Here is a 19,915-nt window from a genome sequence, read left to right as displayed (position 1 = left end):
TTCAAAACACACAGAAATTCTGGGAGATCCCCCACCCTCCATATAAGAGGGAGGGTAGATTTCCAGGTCTATTTGCATGCTAATTATGTTTATCTCTCAGCTGCTGGTAAAAAATTAAGCACAGATTAGCACCTTGCAGCTGCCTTTACCAATGTAACAAGCACCCATGCAATTCCCTTTCACTCAAAATAAAACAATAATTAAATGAAGGAGCATTAAAGTAGCATTATTTTCGCTTAATTTCAAAATGTGTCACTCTTAATGCGTTTATAATGAAAGCATCAAAGAAATTGGATTGAAAGGCTTCAGCGCTTGAGATTATTATGTCATGAAAGCGTAATTCTTAACGCAGCTCTCACAGACTAGATGTGGTATTTATCAGCGGCGAAATCGAGATCCGCTTGATAAAATGCCTCTTTTCCAGGGATTAACATCATAGACTCATTTTAAAACCAGATCGGGCTGCCAGTAGACCTTATTTAGATAAGACTGTGACTCGCAAAACTTTGAAGTAGCATCAGAGGAGGTGGGGATTGTTGTAGCTAGACAGGATGAGGTTGTTGACGAGTATCTTGTTTGATCTTCTGCAGCCTGTCTTCTGCTGTGTGGGATTGCATAAGAGAGGAAAAAGGAGGAAGGGAAAAATTTGTGTGTGCAATGTACTGTTTGTTGAAGAATTAGGTCCCATATACTCCCACTGTTTCTCCTGATTGCTGACAGTATTCAATGACAGAAATGTTAAACGGCTATAAAATGACGTATTTGTGGTTTTGACGAGTACACATTGCCTTCCAGGTTTTGAAAAATCAGTTTGCATCTCTTATTTATGACTGAAGTATTTAATATACAGTACCTCCTGCATTTCATAATGGGGTTTTACAGCCTCAGCAAAAACACTATACGACTTAATATACATATTATATATTCTGATGCGGTGCAGAGATTCATGAATAAGCAGCCAGGTGCAGCTTTGTACTCGGTCTGTGTCTGAGGAACATGACAGTCTGTCCAGTGTGACGAAAAGTAACAGTCAAATCCAATCAAGGGAAAAAGTGTGAATATGCCATCTGCATCAATGTGACGAGGACGCGAACAGAGATTTCCCTTTTTCTTTGTGCTGTTGCGCCCTTGAAATTGTCCTCCCCATCTATTTTTGCTTGAGCCACTCTCTCATCCCTCCCAGCTTCTCGTGCATTGTGTGAAGTTATTCTCCCTCGAGCTGGGAAGACACTGGAAATCCTAACAGACATTAAACCTGAAGGATCATTTCACCCATGCTGACCAACCAGCTGTTTTTTTTTTTTGTTTTTGTTTTTTTTTTTACAATCTGTGTCCAGCAACATGGCAAAGATAGGATATGCTGTACCTCAACTTACTAGCCCACAAGCAATCTGTCTGAATATGAGCAAAACACAAAGACGTAAAATCATAACGAAGCAAAGAGAAAGTCTGTACTAAAAGAATAAGATTAATAATAAGACTTCCAACCACAGAATTCATTAAACTTCTGTCACATCTAATTAATATCAAAGCTTGACCTCGGCACTGCCTCTGTGACTGGGCAATTCTTCTCTTTTTCTGCACAAAGTAAACCATCATGTAGTTTAATCCATAACGGATTAAATAGCACTACTATGTGGCTGCCCCAGTTCCACACTCAGAAAACAGTGAAGTTATTTATATCTCTGCAGCCAGAACATTCACACCAGAAAATATTATTACAGGGCGCTCAGTCAAGTTTTTGTTCCTTGCCTAGAAATGTTACAAAGTGTTGACAACATTTTTAGCGCACAAAGCATTATATGGTTTTGGCCTCTTGCAGTAAATCCAGCTCTTAACACAGGTGGCCCCAGACTTTTCAATCCATTTAATCTTATTTTACCGTTACCTTGGACACTTCTGATTCCATATGATATAAATATAGGTTAGATAAAACATGCAATTTACTCATATAAAACCAGATCCACAAACAGCACGGCTCACAAAGCTCCTGTAAAGGGTGCAATCCGAGCAAATGGCATCTGCGTGCCTCGTGAATGTATGTAAATTAAGCCACATCCATATATTCTATGCAACATTAGCCCCATTCAGTACAAATAAGCCTTTTTGCAAAAATCACAATAGAGCAGAGCAAATTGCCACATGCAGTTAAGCTGGTGTTAACTGTGCAACTCAACTCTCTATTTCGTCAGATTTCTTTGACTCGTTTTTCTTGAATGAATGTTTAATGATATCAAGGGTTGACAGGTCAAGGTGTTCAGATAGAAAATGATCTCAAAATATGTCCAAGGATGATGGATCCTGCTTCATCACAGACAGTTTATTTGACGAACGCCAGATCTACGTGGAACTATTGTAGAACGAAAAACATTATTTACAGTCAAGTCCTGACTGTTAGTTAGCATGGTTTCAGCCACTGTGTGACGCCGCTGCCAGCTCTGAGCACAACTGAAAACACGACAGAATATCAGTAGTGATGTCGGTGAAATCTTGAATGCGTTCAGTGACACATGAACCATATTATTTTAAAATTCAGCCGTTGGTTGAATGTGTTTCATAGTTGCCTGAATCAAGTAAGTCATTTGTGATTGTGCAGAGCTGTGTGTATGTGTGTGTCTGATAATTAATGTCATGCAAATGGCAGGTTTTTGCCATTTACATTATGGACCAATCTGTGTGTGGAAATGTCAAGTAAAGCCTGAAACATTAGAGGCCTCACAGGCAAAACAAAGGAAAATTGCACCCAGGTACAAAATTTTATGGGTGTGTTTGTGCTGGAATATCATTACCACAAAATCCTTTGTGAAAAGGTAATTAGGTAATTAAACCAGAGCAGAATGCAGAAGCAAATGTAGCATAATTCACTGTCTCATTAGCATTCTTCATCAATTTTTCTAATTTTCTCATTTTACCCTAGAATTATTAAAACTGAAAGATCAGATTGCATTTTTGTTATTCCCATTGGATGTGCTTTTATTTTCTTTAATCATTACTGGACAACGTAAATAAATGTCAAGTTTTTTCTGGTCCCATTGTTTTGATGACAGTTTTCTGGCGCTGTGGTTCATCACCCACTAATCTAGTTTATTAAATGTAGAACTTCAGCTAAATACCTGAATACATGTCTCATGTTGTGTTTGCACATAAGCTTAAATAAAGTGACATTTTGCTTTTTTAAATGGAATTATGCATTTTAAAATATTTCCCTGTGGTCTACATAAACTGTAAATGCTATGCTTGGGTCTGAATTCTGCATTAATTCAACTCCACAGGTCCATCTTCAACCCTATTTCTCAGTAATGACACCAGAAAGGTCGTTTTGAGTGCTGACCCTTTAAATGCCAATGACCCCACCCCCTCCAGGTTGTTGACTGTGGTCACTTTTCCATTGGACATCTGCGCAAAACTTTACCGATATTTACTAAATGTAAAAAAAAACAGAAGTGCGTAATGTCGGTTTTTCCATTAAATCACAAATGCAATGATTTGTTTATTTATTATCACGAGATGACACAAAAAGTCATTCCATCAACATGGCAACGAACTTAAATATGGTGTTGATTTACAGATATATTCATTATTATTATATATTACCCCTCTATCTCGTGCTAAATTAAAAAATTATTGGGTTTCCTGGTGTGTCCACACATACCGCGACATGTTTCTTCTTATTCTTCGCTTGTTGTAACATACATCAACATCTGTTTTTTTTAATTCACCCGACTAGTTGTGAAAAAAGGTCTTTCCATTGCAGTTTTGCATGATATACCATTTGTGCTACACCCAAAAAACCACCTCTTGCCAGCACAAAAACTTTTAATCAAAAAATGAGACTTTTGGCAAAATTGTCTTTTTTTCCATTAGGTACATTTTTATGTGCAAGTTATATTTGCGCAATTTGAGGGTCAATGGAAAAGCAACTTGTGCTGCTCTGTCCCATTCAACCAACAACTGAACATTTTAGGTAATCTCCTCAAAGTTTGGACACATTTTCAGTATGGACTACAACCGCTGCTGCTGACAAACAATTATGGGGTACTCGGAGAAATGTTTGTCTTGACCTTACATGTGCAAATGTCGTGACAGAACTAGTTATAGACGAAACAAATTAAGCAGGAATTGAAACTGGTTGTAGAAATCCACTCATTTTTGCCCAAATGAATATAAAGATAGCTTTGCAGCACCTGGAGGGTTCAAATTCAAACTTTTAGAACTATTAGGGTCCAAATACACAAATAAATGAACCAAAGACTAATAAAAGTGGGTTTAGCAAAATATGACCCCTTTAAGATCTCTTTGCCTGACCAGTGTTTAGTGATTTTTTTCAGAGACTGTGTTAAAATGAAACAGTATTTCGCTGCTGATCTGTGGGATAGTTTTGCTGTGTACTAAATTATCTCAGTGTAGATTATTTAATCATTTTGTTGAATTAGTAATATCGAGTGCTACGCTGTGAGTAAATCTTTGCTCAGGCTGCGTCCCACCGAGCTAACTATATCCACTAAAGATGCAGAAAAGAGGCATGCATGGCTGTATAGCAGTGCTGTATGCCAACTACCAAAAATAATACTCTTAAATTTGCATAATTCTTGTAACTTTGTGACATATTTTATGAAATGCTTCTATCTATAAAGAAAATTAGATCAGTAAATCACATTGGCCTATATTAGCTAGTATTCATTATAATATAAGTTTACAATAATAATGGACTGGATTTATATAGCGCCTTTCTAGACACCCAAAGCGCTTTACATTATTCATTCGCTCTCACATTCTCCCTCTGCTGGTGGTAAACTACATCTGTATCCACAGCTGCCCTGGGGCAGACTGACAGAAGCGTGGCTGCCATTTTGCGCCTACAGCCCCTCTGACCACCACCAAACATTCATACACCAGTGTGGGTGGCACTGGAGGCAAGGAGGGTAAAGTGTCTTGCCCAAGGACACAACGGACTGACTAGGACAGAGCGGGATTCGAACCGCCAACCCTTCGGTTATTGGACGACCTGGTCTACCAACTGAGCCATGGCCGCCCCATATAGTATAATATAATATATATTAGTAATATATAACTTTATAATATACAGTATGCTATACAAATAGATGACATGATGGTACATGATATATACATATATGTACATGGTTACTATTTGCAAAGTAGTATTGGGTATCTGGGATCATCACTTACCAACAGCTGTTAGGATTTTGTCTGAATGTGTTCGATCAGCTTCCCTCTATTTTGCACCCTGGTCATGAAACAGCCTTTAGAGAACACTACAGCTTAATGGTTTTGTCTCCCTCAGAGAGTTCAATGCGCTGATGTAAGTGAAGAAAGTGATTACTATTCCTAAACCTGAAATTGCATTATGTATTATCAATTGATTCACAAAGCTTTAAAGAGCGACATGCCTTCATATATCAGCACTTTATTAAACCGGTCACATAGTCACTATTGAACACAATGTGATGAAGGGATTGACTGATGCTTGAGGTTTCTTGAGCAAACACTAAAATTGGAAAAAAAAAAGTGCTGAAATTACCTGGAACATGTTACAACATACATTAAAACTTAACCCTGTTATACCTATAGATCACTTTAAATCAACGATCATAAACTACACTGTTTTTCAATGTAACTGTTTTTAATCATGTCCTGTTGCGTGTTTGTTGTTTGTTTTCATTTCAATGAATTAATTCTTGAGATCATTGAAAAATTGGAAAATGTATATCCTCATCTGATCTGTCAACATGTAAATAAAAGTTAAATGAATGAATGAAGGAATTATAACCTGTTAGCTTTACGTGACAGTCATTTTATTTTAATTTTTTTTTTTTCTGTTTGTTTTTGCCATGCTTGATTTTTTTTTTTTTTAATTTTATTTTTTGTAACTTATAGTAGTATGATTTTCCAGCTTTGTAAATTATTATGTTTATTTTTCAACTAGAAAATGTTTCACAAATATAGTACTTCTTTTATATTTGGTATATTTCCTGCAAAAAAAAAAAAAACAACAACTTTGTACATAATGTTAGAGCCTGGTTTGGACAAGTTCATATAACCAAACATGTGCATATGTGTATTTTACATCAGACAATCAGGAGCCATAATGTGAATAAATGGCTCTGTATGAGACAGAGATGCATTAGACTTCAGCTTTTATTAAAATAGCATCTACTGCTGAAACTAAACTATTCATCCTTTTTCCATGACTTTTTTTTTTTCCATTGTAAAACATTTTCTACACATCCATTAGGGAACAGTCAGCAGATGGTTCAGAGAAATTTACACACATACTCAGATATTTTCACCAGACGATAATGCTTTGGTGCCACACACACACACTCAGGCCTCATCTGGACACTGTGTGTTATTAATAAACTGTATTCCTCTTAAAAACAACACTGTTTCTATTGTCACATTGCACAGATGGTTGTGATTTACAGTGTGTTTTCTTTAAACTCTGCCAGGAAAACTGGGGCAACCTGTCTCACTGTAAAAAAATAAATAAAGTAAATAAATAAATATTAAAGGATTCAGGAAGAAAAGAGTAGACTAAGATTAGAGGTAACACACTGACAGATTGTAATGAGCGTCACCAGTAGTTTATAAAACCAGACGATTTAATTCTCCATGTAGACTAAACTCCAAATTTGTATTTCATTTGCAGCAGTGATCGCCCACATGATTCTAAATGGTTAAAACTGTGATTCATGTACCAATGTTCTTTCTGCAGACTCTTGAAAATAAAAGTGCTTAGTTTATACAATATGTCTGCTTCTTGGATCGATGTCTGAAAAGCAAAGACACAACAAGACTTCCAAGGTGAACATTTTGTTTTATCAAAGCATTTTCTATACTTCTATGGTATTTTGGAAATTCTTTAAACCAGACTGGGCAAAAACATACATTTACCTTATTTTACCTGTACTTGAAATTCACATGGACAGTCAGAAATGAAGCACAGCTTGGCAAAATATTCCAATTATTGCCGGGCACGGTTCATTTCTATGTGTAGGTTTTCACCCAGTGCTTCATGAGCTTCAATTCTTTGATTCATTTCTTTTATTAAATCAAGGCACGAGTGAACAAACTATGGATTATTACCGAAAGTTGATTAAATATATAAATTCTTGAACATTCACATGCTTTTTTTTTCAGGTTTATAGTAAAATCATAAATATGGATTAGACAGAACTATTATGATGATTTTTATTTAGTGAGCTTATTCACCCCAAAGTTAATATAGATCCGATTCTAAAACACAGGATAAGATATTGATATCCTTTGCGCGAGCACGTACAAAAGTTCATCGGTGAATATTGCAGAAAGCAGTAGCACAACCAGGAGACTTGTGTCAAGCCCAGGCCCAACCCAGGGAACAGGACAACCCCCCAGGACACACAGGAGGGGCGCATCATCAGTAGTGTTGTAAATGAATTACACATGAAAATGAAGTTATAAAGATAATAAAGTGTCTTGTGCTTCTGAAAATGGGCGTACACAAATCCTCCATTCTTTCATGTTAATATCAGTGTATTTGTAAAACTTTTCCCAGTTGTGAAGTGATGCGAGCCTGTTCTAGAATTGAAATAAAGCCACCATATTCTGCTCAAATCTGCTTGTTATTATCTTATATTTCAGTGCTTCATAGCTTGAAATGAATAGTATAACAAACAGGATTTTTATATTTAGCTGTCAATTCTTCAGCTTTTCATGTATAAATTCCAAAGAGACAACAGGAAAGAGGAAAAGAGGCAATATTAGAATTATTATAAAAGGGAGATAATAATAATAAAATACAAAGACGATAAAATTCCTCCCACTTGCGATACAGAATTGAATGAAATCTTGTTATTATTGTATTCAGACACGACCTGATATTTAGTTCTTCTCTATCCATGTTCGTCTGCACAACCGGCACGATATTGCACTTGTGAACGTTTCTAAGATTGGGTTTTGAAGAGGAGATGCCAGAAACGATGCTATTCTCTTAATCCCTCCACTATAAACGAGATGTGAGTCACATTCAAGACATTTCCTGCAGAAGCTTGAGAAATGGGAGGACCAATCCTGCAGGCTTGTTTTCAGAGTGTGTGTCAATGTAAACACCTGTGGGATTGTCGTCGTCTTGTTTGAATGAACACTGCGCTATTCTACCCATTCAGTAGAAATTCCGACTTTCGAAAGCGGCGTGAATTTGTGTGCATGCCTGTGCAGGAGTGAGCGAGCAGAAGATAGCGAGGGTTTTTGAAGCGTGTTATCGTAAGAGCGTGGATGGTGCAACTGAGTCATTGTGGATGTGCAATAACACCTGTGAGTCTGTCTCATTCTTTGGCAGCCTGGTCCCTATGCACCCATAAAGACTGTCGGCACAGAAACTCAGAAAGAGAGAGGCAGACAAAGCTCTGGAGAGAGGGAGTGGAGCTGGCAAAGTGAACGGACAACTGTCAGCTGATTGCATCCATGTTCATGTATGTATATGCTAATGCGAGACTAAGATGAATGTTGTAATCACAGGATGCGTTTGGTGCCAGCAGGATAAGATGCAATGTGTGGTTGAGGCTGGTTCTTAATAAGCTGCGTCTTAATTAAACAGTTCAGTCAGAGGCGAAAGTCATTTTACTTTAGGGAGAAACTAAAGAGAGGGTCATAGAGCCAAGTGCAGAAGGGGGAGGTGGGAAAATATGCATGTGTTTTTAATTATCTATTTGATGACACACTCTGTAATGAGATTACACTCTTGTGGGATTTTCTCGATAATATCTTATTTATTATTGTGTGAAGTGAAAACACTCACATTCATCATTGAAAATCCCATTTTCGATTAATCAAGTTACTGGAAGTCTCTTGTTTGTGGCACTGCAGCTTTTATGTATCTGTGGCCTTTCATAAACACCATCTCCCACAAGTGTGACACATAAAACGTTAGCGGCTTGACAGGCTGGCACCAGTTGGAGTGGAGGATGGAATTTTTTTTTTCCTCTAATCCAAGCTGTAACAATAACATTTTTATATCTTTATTTTTTAAAGCTGCAGGAAATGAAATCAGGGGGTAAAACGCCCTAATTTCTGCGGCTCTCTTTTGTTTCAGTATAAATCAAAAGACTAATTAGATAGATAGATAGATAGATAGATAGATAGATAGATAGATAGATAGATAGATAGATAGATAGATAGATAGATAGATAGATAGATAGATAGATAGATAGATAGATAGATAGATAGATAGATAGATAGATAGATAGATAGATAGATAGATAGATAGATAGATAGATAGATAGACTTTATTGATCCCAAACTGGGAAATTGTCGTGCAGCAGCAGCATGACCAACAGTAAAATATAGAATATAGGAATAAAATACAAGAGAAAACACACCATACAGAATAAATTAGAAGTATAAAGAAAGAACAGGCAGAAATCTGGTTAAACAGGATCAAACTGTAAGGTCTGGTCATCAATAAACAGTGATGTGCAAAGTAAAATATAATTTTTTCTGTAAGATGGAGGTGCATAAACCATACTCATATGTATAATCTAGATAGACAGACAGACAGACAGACAGACAGACAGACAGACAGACAGACAGACAGATAGATAGATAGATAGATAGATAGATAGATAGATAGATAGATAGATAGATAGATAGATAGATAGATAGATAGATAGATAGATAGATAGATAGATAGATAGATAGGAAATATGTAAAATATTCTAGTAAGTTTTTGAAAATTACCAAATAACAATTGAAACTTCCAAATTTTTTGCTGTTGACATCCAACCCTTGGCCTACCTAATGTGCCGAACTTCATTTAATACAGTATTATATTAGTAATGAATCACACAGTTTGTGATGCGAAGGACAGACCATGTATAATCTTAAAAGAATCATCCATCTTTGTTGTAGTATTAACCTTGAAGCTGCTTGTAGCTTTATGACACATTCATGGTACGTTTCAGTTAAATGGAGTTAAGTGGTCTCATGTTTTTTTTAGAATTTTTTTAATGACTTCTTTTATTTCTTTTCGGTTTTGTGACTATTTTTTCAATGAATTAGCCATCTCATTGCACGAGTCAAGTATATTCTTCACACCACATCTCAGAAACTCACCTACTGCATTTCCTTCTACTAAGAGGCAGATGAACACAGGGTCAGGCATCTTTCTGCCTCCCACCTCCTTCTGCCACCCCCTAACGTTTATGGACTTAAACTGTACCTGCGAATAAGCATATGCCTGAGTGTTTCAAAGCACTGAAACAAACAATAAATCGGCCAAAAGTGATTTAAAGAGTTTTTATTCTTCTACTGCATTACACCTTTTATCTATTATCATTTTATCCAAAACAGTAGGGGAATATTTTCATTATGCTATTAATACTTTTTATCTTTCAGAGCTGTACAGTTTATGCTATGCAGTGTAGTGTGCTGATGCATAACATGATACAACAATACATTTTTTCTGTGATTTTTTTGTTGTTGAAATATGTACATATTTGTATGTGGGGATTCCCATGTGCCATTATTTGATGCTACCCTGTGAAGACCACTTACAGCTACAGGGTGCATTCTCAGCTCCACAGGTAACCTACGATGCACATCTGTGTCAGGGAGGAGGTGAAAGGCATTGTGTGGCTGTGGGAAGCAGTAAATGGAATCCACCTTTAATTACACTGGAGAAATAGTTTGAATAGTACAACTATAATTACAACTACTGAGTTCTCCTGTTTAATAGTGCACTGTCAGATAAGATAAGAAAAGATAAGAGAAGAAAGGATAAGAAAAGATAAGACAAGATAAGATAAGAAAGGATAAGAAAAGATAAGACAAGATAAGATAAGACAAGATGGGATAAGAAAAGATAAGGTAAGAAAGGATAAGAAAAGATAAGATAAGATAAGAAAAGATGAGATAAGACAAGGTAAGATAGGATAAGATAAGATAAGATAAGATAAGATAAGATAAGATAAGATAAGATAAGATAAGACAAGATAAGATAGAATAAGAAAAGATAAGACAAGATGGGATAAGAAAAGATAAGATAAGAAAGGATAAGAAAAGATAAGACAAGATAAGATAAGAAAAGATGAGATAAGACAAGGTAAGATAGGATAAGATAAGATAAGATAAGATAAGATAAGATAAGATAAGACAAGATAAGATAAGATAAGATAGAATAAGAAAAGATAAGACAAGATAACATAAGATAAGATAAGATAAGATAAGATAAGATAAGATAAGATAAGATAAGATAAGAAAGGATAAGATAGGATAAGAAAAGATAAGATAGGATAAGATAAGACAAGATAAGACAAGATAAGAAATTACTTTATTTATCCCACCATGGGGAAATTTCACAGTTAACAGCAGCAACATACAACAAGCAAGTGAAGAGAAACGACAGGTAGAAAAACTGCAAATGAGTGAAAATTCTAATATAAAGAGGGGAAAAAATCATGTAAAAAAATGTAATATTTTATTCATATGTATATCAATTTTGTATTAAACCTTATTTACATATTTACATTGCAGTTGCACATAACCGGAGATGTCAACCTGAATTCTGTGCCTTGTCAACTGAAACCCACTGTAAGCCTGTCGCCTGCATTTCCTCCCTGATGCAGATGTGGATCACAGAGGGCTGTGTACCCTACATTAGAGTAGAGCGTTACCTGTTGTGTTAGAAAAGTAGGCTACTCCTGCCGTGAAACACTATAAATTATGGAAGAGCCCAATAGCACAGGAGATGGCGTCTGACAGTATATCATATGCAATCTATTGCATACATAGGAGATTATTTAGATTTATAACATGATCATAAATACATAATACTAAAATATAATATTCGTCCCCCTCATTTAGAATGGGCATGGCTCCACAGTTAAAGGGAAGTGATCATAGCTGACACTCCTTCACAGAAATAAGAGATTGGTTTTGTCATGTGCAAAGTGTTACATCTATTGTTACCAGTGTTGTGTAAATGATGAACAAAATGTTTTTCGGTGAATTTATACTGCAAATATTTTCTGGCAGAGGATTGCAGTGTAGAAGGGAGAGAGGAAGTGAGAGTGACTGTCAGTAACAAACATCACTGAACATTAGAATAGTTGAATAAATATGCAGTATCGTATTGCTATAAAGTGGGAGATAAATGAGCTATAAAATGTATTTTAGCCAAAGTTGCCACACATTTATCATATTAAATTCAACCAGACTGGATGGATCCATTCTTCTAAAGCAGAGGTGTCAAACTCATTTTAGCTCAGGGGCCACATTCACCCCAATATGATCTGAAGTGGGCCGGACCAGTAAAATAATACCCGTGAAAAAAGAAAAATTACATTATGATAATGTTTACATCTACAACGTTTCCTTAAAAATCTGAATAGTGTGAACAACTTGAAACAGGGGTGTCAAACTCATTTTATTTCAGGGGCCACATTCAGCTAAATTTTATCTGAAGTGGGCTGAACCAGTAAAATAATAACATGATAATGTATAAATAATGTCAGCTCGAGACTTTTCTCTGTTTTAGAGCGAAAAAAGTACATTTACACTATGAAAAGGTTTTCATCTACAAACTATCCTTTCAAAAGATGTGAATAACATGAACAAACTGAAAAAATAAGTGTAATTTTAACAATATTCTGCATCAGTTTATCGTTTACAAATTTACATTATAAGTTACAGATCACAGTGGATCTGCAAACACACAAAACATTTAATAACAGACAGAAAATTGTTAAAATTGTACTTACTTCTCTTAAGACATTTCAGGTTGTTCATATTTGTTCAGGTTATTCACATTTTTTGTGACATTATACTTTGTTTTAGTGTAAATACATGAAAATATTTACATTTACAAAGAGAAAAATTTGGAGTTGTCATTATTTCTATAATATTATGATAGTATTTTACAGGTCTGACCCACTTGAGATTGAATTGGTCTGAATGTGGAACCTGAACTAAAAGGACTGTTAATATCTTAGTGTAATTTTTGCGTTACACAAATTGATCCCAAGGGCCGGACTGGACCCTTTGGCGGGTCGGATTTGGCCCCCGGGCCCCATGTTTGACACCTGTGTTCTAAAGTAACATCCTTCATTTTGCGCAAGGTCATAATAATGAACACATCTCACTCAGATCGGAGAAAACACTGGGGTTATGGTCACATCTATAACATCACAGCTGTAATATTTGCATTTTTTGTAAGAACATGAAGCGGAATTATCCATAGAAAGAGAAAAACACTGTGATTATGAGCAGGTAAGTTTGCAGTGTAGCCTATGTGATGGATGGATGGATGGATGGATGGTCTGTGTGTGATTTGCTTTGTGAGTCTGTGGATAATAACAGTGAGAATGAACAGGAACTATTTTTGATGGGTGCCAGTGGACAGAGGTGTTAATAAACTGCAGCTCTCAACAGATAAGTGTGTGAACAAGCATGCATATGCACAAAACCAAATGCACATTTCCCAGCAGCACCTGTCTCATGAGGACTGGAGGAGACCAGTTCAGATAAAGTTGGGTCATGATGGAGCTCCATAGACACATGTAATATCACTGGGTTTCTGCGGGTCATTAAAAAGCATTAAGTCATTAAATAGATTTTGTGAAAATTAAGGCCTTAAAATGCATTAAAAAGCATTAAATTCTATGTCCAGAGGCATTAAAAATTTAATACATTTGATGGAAAAAAAGCATTGTTATTCATGATTTATTTTGATTACATAAACATTTAATAATTTTGATCGGAAGTCTAGTGTGATGATTGACAGGCGGAACCCTTTAATTGGTTATTGTTTATGGCTGATACACGGTCACAGCACTGGATGATCAGAATGCAACGTGCTGTGAGCGTGTTCACACCATGGCAAAAGAGCGGAGGGAGTATTAGAAAATGTCGGAAAAATGGGAAAATGTAAGTTTCAGCAGAAGTGATTGGAGGAGGAACTATTCAGAACCTGTTTTTTTTTTTTTTTTTTACCTTTATTTACCCAGGCAAGCAATTAAGAACAGATTCTTATTTAAAAATGCAGCCTGATCAAAGAGCAATGGCTCTGTGAGGGGTAGGGGGTGAGGGGGCTAAAAGTAAAAACAAGGTTAAACAATTACAAAAACAAACAGTTAATAAATAAGTACACATTACAACAATAACAGTGAGACATGTAAAAGACAAATACTCAACAGGTGCAACAGTCAACTAAAATTTGTTCCAGGTTTTGCTTAAAAACAGTGAGAGATGTGAGGACAGTGAGTCTGAGGGTGTTTTGTAGAGTGTTCCAGTCGTTAGCTGCAGCAAATTAGAAGGTGCTGCAACCGAAGGCAGTGTGGGCTTTGGGGATAGAGAGTTTGATGAGATTACTGGACCTAAGACTGAGTGCAGAATAGGAGAGGTGCAGAGGGAGGAGAGGTAAAGAGGTGTTTTTCTGAGTAAGGTTTTGTAAATGAGCTGGAGCCTGTGGTGGAGCCGTCTGGTGAGGAGGGAGGTCCAGTCAACAAGGTTATACAGGTCACAGTGGTGAGTTGAGAAAGGAGCACCTGTGGCGAAACAAATGGTAGAATGGTGGAGAGGGTCAAGTCTGCTGAGGGTGGAATGAGAAGCCATGGTGATGGTGTCACCATAATCAAATATGGGCAGGATGGTCATTTAACAAGTGTGCGTTAGGCTGAACGGGTGAAGGAGGTATTATTCCTGTACAGAAAGCTCAAGCGAGCTTTGACTTTGGACTGCAGGTGCTTAATGTGGGTGGTGAAGGAAAGGGATGAGTCCAACCAGAGACTAAGGTATTTATAGCAGGTCACAAACTCCAGTTCAGAGCTGTCAGCACAGAGGATTTTAGGGGCAGTGATGAAATCATGTTTCCTGTCAAAAATAATGCATTTGGTTTTCTTGGTGTCGAGGGAAAGATGAAGGCTATGAAAATACTGCTGGATAGAACTGAGACTGAGTTGTAGTGTGGATGCCGCAGAGTGGAGGAAGGGGCCCTCTGAGTATAAGATGGTATCATCAGCATATAGGTGTATCTTGGAGTTCTTGGCCACATCGTTAATGTAGATGGAGAACAGAGTTGGGACCAGGATGGAGCCTTGGGGCACCCCTTTAGTGATCATGAGAGGGTCAGACAAGATGTTTTCAGTCTTCACTCGCTGAACTCAGTTGTTTAGATAGCTGGCGAACCAGTTGCAGGTGTGTGATGACAGACCGATGCTGGTGAGCATCTGCAGGAGGATGGAATGGTTGACAGAATCGAAGGCCTTAGATAAATCGATGAAGGCAGCAATGCAGATTTGCTTGGAATCCAAGGAAGTAACAATGTCATCCAAAACCTTCAGAGTAGCTGTGGTGCACCATTGGCCTAGCTGGAACCCAGACTGCAGGTTGGACAGAATATTGTTTGAAGCCATGAAGTGGCTAAGCTGTCTATGAACCAGTTTTTCTAGGACCTTAGCCAGACACTGCAGAATGGAGATAGGTCTGTAGCAGTTGGGGTCAGAGCCTGAGCCACCTTTAAAGAGTGGAAAGACCAGTGCGGATTTCCAGTCTGTAGGAAAGACAGACTGGAAAGCCTGTTGATGGTGAACTGTCATAAAACTATATATAAAAGTGTATCTGCAGTTGGATATGGACATTAAATTTGTTTAAAGTGGCATTAAAAAGCATTAAATTAGATTTGCTGATACCTGCAGAAACCCTGTATAAGGTACACAGTACTGGGTGGGATCCTATTGAATGTGTTTTTTCTCTATATATTATGTTTCAATGTGTTTACAGTGCATTTTGCTACAAGTGTATTTTTTTTCCTTGTATAAAATAATTAATAGTTCCATGGAACAGTATGATTGAGTATTGAATGTGGCATTCACATAAAACTCATTCCTGAATGAACACAGCAGTCAAAACACTTGAAATACTTATCAGTCCCATGTGGCAAAGTGGTGAAAAGTCAACATTTGTCAAAAAACGTGACAAAATCATCAGGGGCTTGTTTTGTTCAAATGTTAGTCACAAAAATCTGGCAAAATATGTAATAAAGAAATGTGATAAACAGCAACAAAACCCCCATTTTGTCAAGAACCATTGACATACACATTAAAACCATCTGCTGTTGAAAAACAACACAGAAAAAACAATGTCATAAATTAAGATATTCAGAATAATGAAAAGTAATGTGAATGATTTCTAAAGCTGTACATGAGTGCAGAACAGATGTAATCTGTAAGTCCACAGATATACAAAAACAGAGTGAGGGTTTGTCTCCAAAAAGGAAGATTGTTTTGTCAAATACAATAAAATCTCATTTTCAAGCATGGGATAAAATAGAGCAGAGAGTCTAAGAAGTAACTCCTGCAGTGAAAAACTATATTGCCAATTCTCTACCATTCCAGTGTCATCATATTTCACAAACTTAATCTATGAAAAATACTGCTATAGAATGAGATTTGAGACCCAGTCTTATAAACAACATGGCATGCAACAAAATAAAATGAATAGATGTTTTTCTGTAGCCATATATTATACTGTATATGGTTGTGTAACACAGCCTCCATAACATCAATATCAAGAATAAAAATCAGCAACCAAACAGTGAATTTACACTTCACTCACATAGTTCTCACTTAGTTTATTTTAGTGCATTTTGTTTCTCTTAAACTAAACCAACTGCAGAAAAGCCAGTTTGTTTTCCCAGTGTATGAAATGGCTGAAAAAGTTAACATTACATAAATACCAATAATGCACTTTTACTCTACTTTACTTTATTTCTGTGTTGTTGTGTGGACACATAAGGGTGCTGCATCATACATTAAATTAGTGATACATTTTAAATAGATGCTGCCAAGTAATGAATTTTAAGGCTGTAACTATGTTCAGATTTCCACCTATTTAAGCTTTAATGGCAACTAAATAAATAATGTAAAGCTAGAGTATCATCAGTTTTATTGCATCTTCATTGCAAATTTGGTCTTGAATATCATTTAGTTGTGTAAAATGAAATGTATGTTGTTTGTACGGTCAACAATCTCTAAGTGTGAAGTAAATAAAACTGCAGAAAATTGCATTATTATATTTTGTGCAGAAGCTTAAACTGAGAACCCTTCCCAAACTGTAATTCATTCACAGACAGGGGCTTATAGGGAAACACCTCTTGTCCCTAAACAGATTGTACACCATCTGTCAAGCACGTTACAACAGAGACGCACAGCTGAGCAGATGAAACATACTTTTTCTGGAAATGGTACAGGCCCTAATTGAGCTAAAAGGTTAAGTGTTCATATGCTAGCGATAGAGTGTGTGTCCATCAGTGTGTGGTGGATTCAGTGGACAATGTCACATTGTGTGAGTGAACTCAGCTTTAAACATTCAAATGTCAATTGATTATTCAAACACTAAACCTGACCTGCGTTGTGCGTGTTGAAGATGGTTTAGACGGATGTTTTCCTTAGTTTACTTGAAAATTGCGATCATTTGTGAGGATAAATTTAGCTGCAAGGGCAAAAAATGTCTTTTACTGTGAAATGTGTTAAAGGTTTATTATACTTAATAAGTACCATTGGTTTTTATCTTGGAAAATTAAAAGAAATATCCAAAATTACTATATTACTATATTACATGCTGTTTAATTTGAGTGTCAGGTTGTGTATTTCACATCTAACCCTTCAGTGGTGTTCTATCTAACCTAATTCACCTTTTATTATTGATATATAATAGAACAGCATCAGTACTATACAAAAATACACTCCAACAGTGCCTTGCATCAGAGACAGGTATCTCACGTAGCAAGAATGAATATCATTTAGAAAAAAACCCACAAGCATTTTCATAATAAAATGACAAAAACAAATGTTAATAAAATACATTATAGTCACTAAAACTATTCCTTATTTGTACAAACAATCCATCCTGCTTTCTTTCTTTCTTCAGAGAGAGTTCAGTTACTCTGCTGTACAGGTGATCTTTGCGTATCAGTCCAGCTCAGTCTAATCTAGATGCTCTTTGACCATTCAATCAAATGACTTGAACATGCAGATGTTATTGTACACCAGCTAGATGGATTTTTCCCCAACGTCTAGTGTTGATGATGGGAAAGTCGGACCACTGTGTTGAATTTTCTCCATCACATCCCAAAGATTCTCACTGAGGTTCAAGTCTGAACTCTGTAGAGGCCACTCCATATGTGAAAATGTCTCATGTCCCCTGAACCACTCTCACAATTTCAGTCTAATAAATCCTGACACCGTCCAATCTTTTTGGTCTTCATCAAACTGATGGTTTTTAAACAAATGAGAAATGAGAAGCTATTCACTGTATCAGTTCGAGTTAAAGAGTTTTGTAGCTCTAAGTGATGTAGTTCTCGAGACTGGTCTTAGTCTTGAGACCAATTTTTTGTGGTGTCTCTCTTTTCACGGACTCAGCGCATTTGGTCTCGGTCTTGTCTTGGTCTTGGACATAGTGGTCTCAGTGGGATTTGTACAAAAACCGCATCATCACAGAATAGAATTATTACTTATTATGCGCCCTCTTCTATAGTAAAAACATGTTACATTGTAGAAATTTTCTCAACAGACAATACCAGCCCTCCACAGTCCACTAGTGATGTAGTTCTTGAGACCGGTCAGTTTTTTGTGGTCTCGGCCTCGTCACAGACTCAACTCATTTGGTCTCGGCAGTGTCTTGGTCTTGATACCCTCCAGTCTCGGCAGTGTCTTGGTCTCGGTCTAGGTGGTCTTGACTACAACACTAGTAGCTCCAGTAATGATCCAGCAGAAGGATGTGAACTATTTGCTCAGTTAAATCCAAGGGAACCTTTATAGGGCCAGGCTTTGTAAGTTTTTAGTTTGTTGCCAAAAACAGGCTTTAGGTCTTTCTTAGTCTTACACAGCCAGACTTACACACCCATATACTTACCGCTGTGCCAGTGGTTGTGATAGGTCTGATACCCTCCAGGTAAAACTTCTCTGGGTTGTTTGGATTATTCTTTAAACAAATCACACTAGTTCTATGCTGAGCACAGGACACACTGACAGCACCATTGTAAAATAGTGACAGGGAGAAGTTGTTTTGGTGGAACATCTGCACATAATGAAGCACATCATGGTGTTGGAGTGACTAAACCCATACTAACAAAACCAGCACATAAAAAGATGTTTGTCAAATCTTACTAGGGATCCTTTCACAATAGTATGCAGCAGAAGGAAGGAAGTCCAATCTTCCCACTGTGTTACAATAAAGGTCACATATATTTCAGCATACAGGTGTGGAAAAAAGTTTTTGGACACAATTTCAAATATTATCATGAAATATTTGAGGAAAAATCTTTTTTGTGTTTCAAAAGATGTGGCTGCATCAGACAGATACCAACAAATGCAAATCGTTAGCCTCATAGCATAACTGCCTAAGTCATCATTTTGGCTAAATTTTGATATCTGCGTATTTTTACTTTCTTGACTCTTGATTAAAAAATGTGACTTAGGCAATTATGCTATGAGGCTAACGAAATCATTGTTTTGTTTATTGTTAACAAGAAAAAAGTAACAACTAGAAAAGCACTCGGAGCGCGCAGACCTCCGCCAAGCGCAAAAATTTCCCACATAATCGGAGATACAAATCCTACATTTATTTTTTTAAATAAAATCCGCCTTCTGGATCAGATCCGGATCAGCCTTTGAAATGTGATAGAGGACCCCATTGTCAATTCCTGAGTTGAATTTCATGAGTTTTGGTCAATAATTAAGCGAGATATTGGGAAACGAAAATTTTGGCCCCATTTACCACAATGTTAACGAAAATTTCAAAGTGATCCAGAATCCAGGATTTCTTCCAGATCACCCCCAAAAGTTAATCATTTCTTCCTTATCCCATTTCCAACAAACCCTGAAAATTTCATCAAAATCTGTCCATAACTTTTTGAGTTATG

The 19,915-nt window shown here is 36.7% G+C and overlaps 1 protein-coding gene across 2 annotated transcripts in view; it reads left to right on the top strand.

Moving 5' to 3' along the window:
• Positions 1–19,915, top strand: part of npy8ar (neuropeptide Y receptor Y8a) — a 65,816-nt gene that overhangs the window by 21,450 nt on the left and 24,451 nt on the right. The window lies entirely within an intron of this gene.

Source organism: Sphaeramia orbicularis, chromosome 12 (genome assembly GCF_902148855.1).
Source record: "Sphaeramia orbicularis chromosome 12, fSphaOr1.1, whole genome shotgun sequence".
Lineage (NCBI taxonomy): Eukaryota > Metazoa > Chordata > Actinopteri > Kurtiformes > Apogonidae > Sphaeramia > Sphaeramia orbicularis.
The sequence above is the reverse complement of the archived record's forward strand: the minus strand, read 5'-3'. Positions and strand labels throughout refer to the sequence as shown.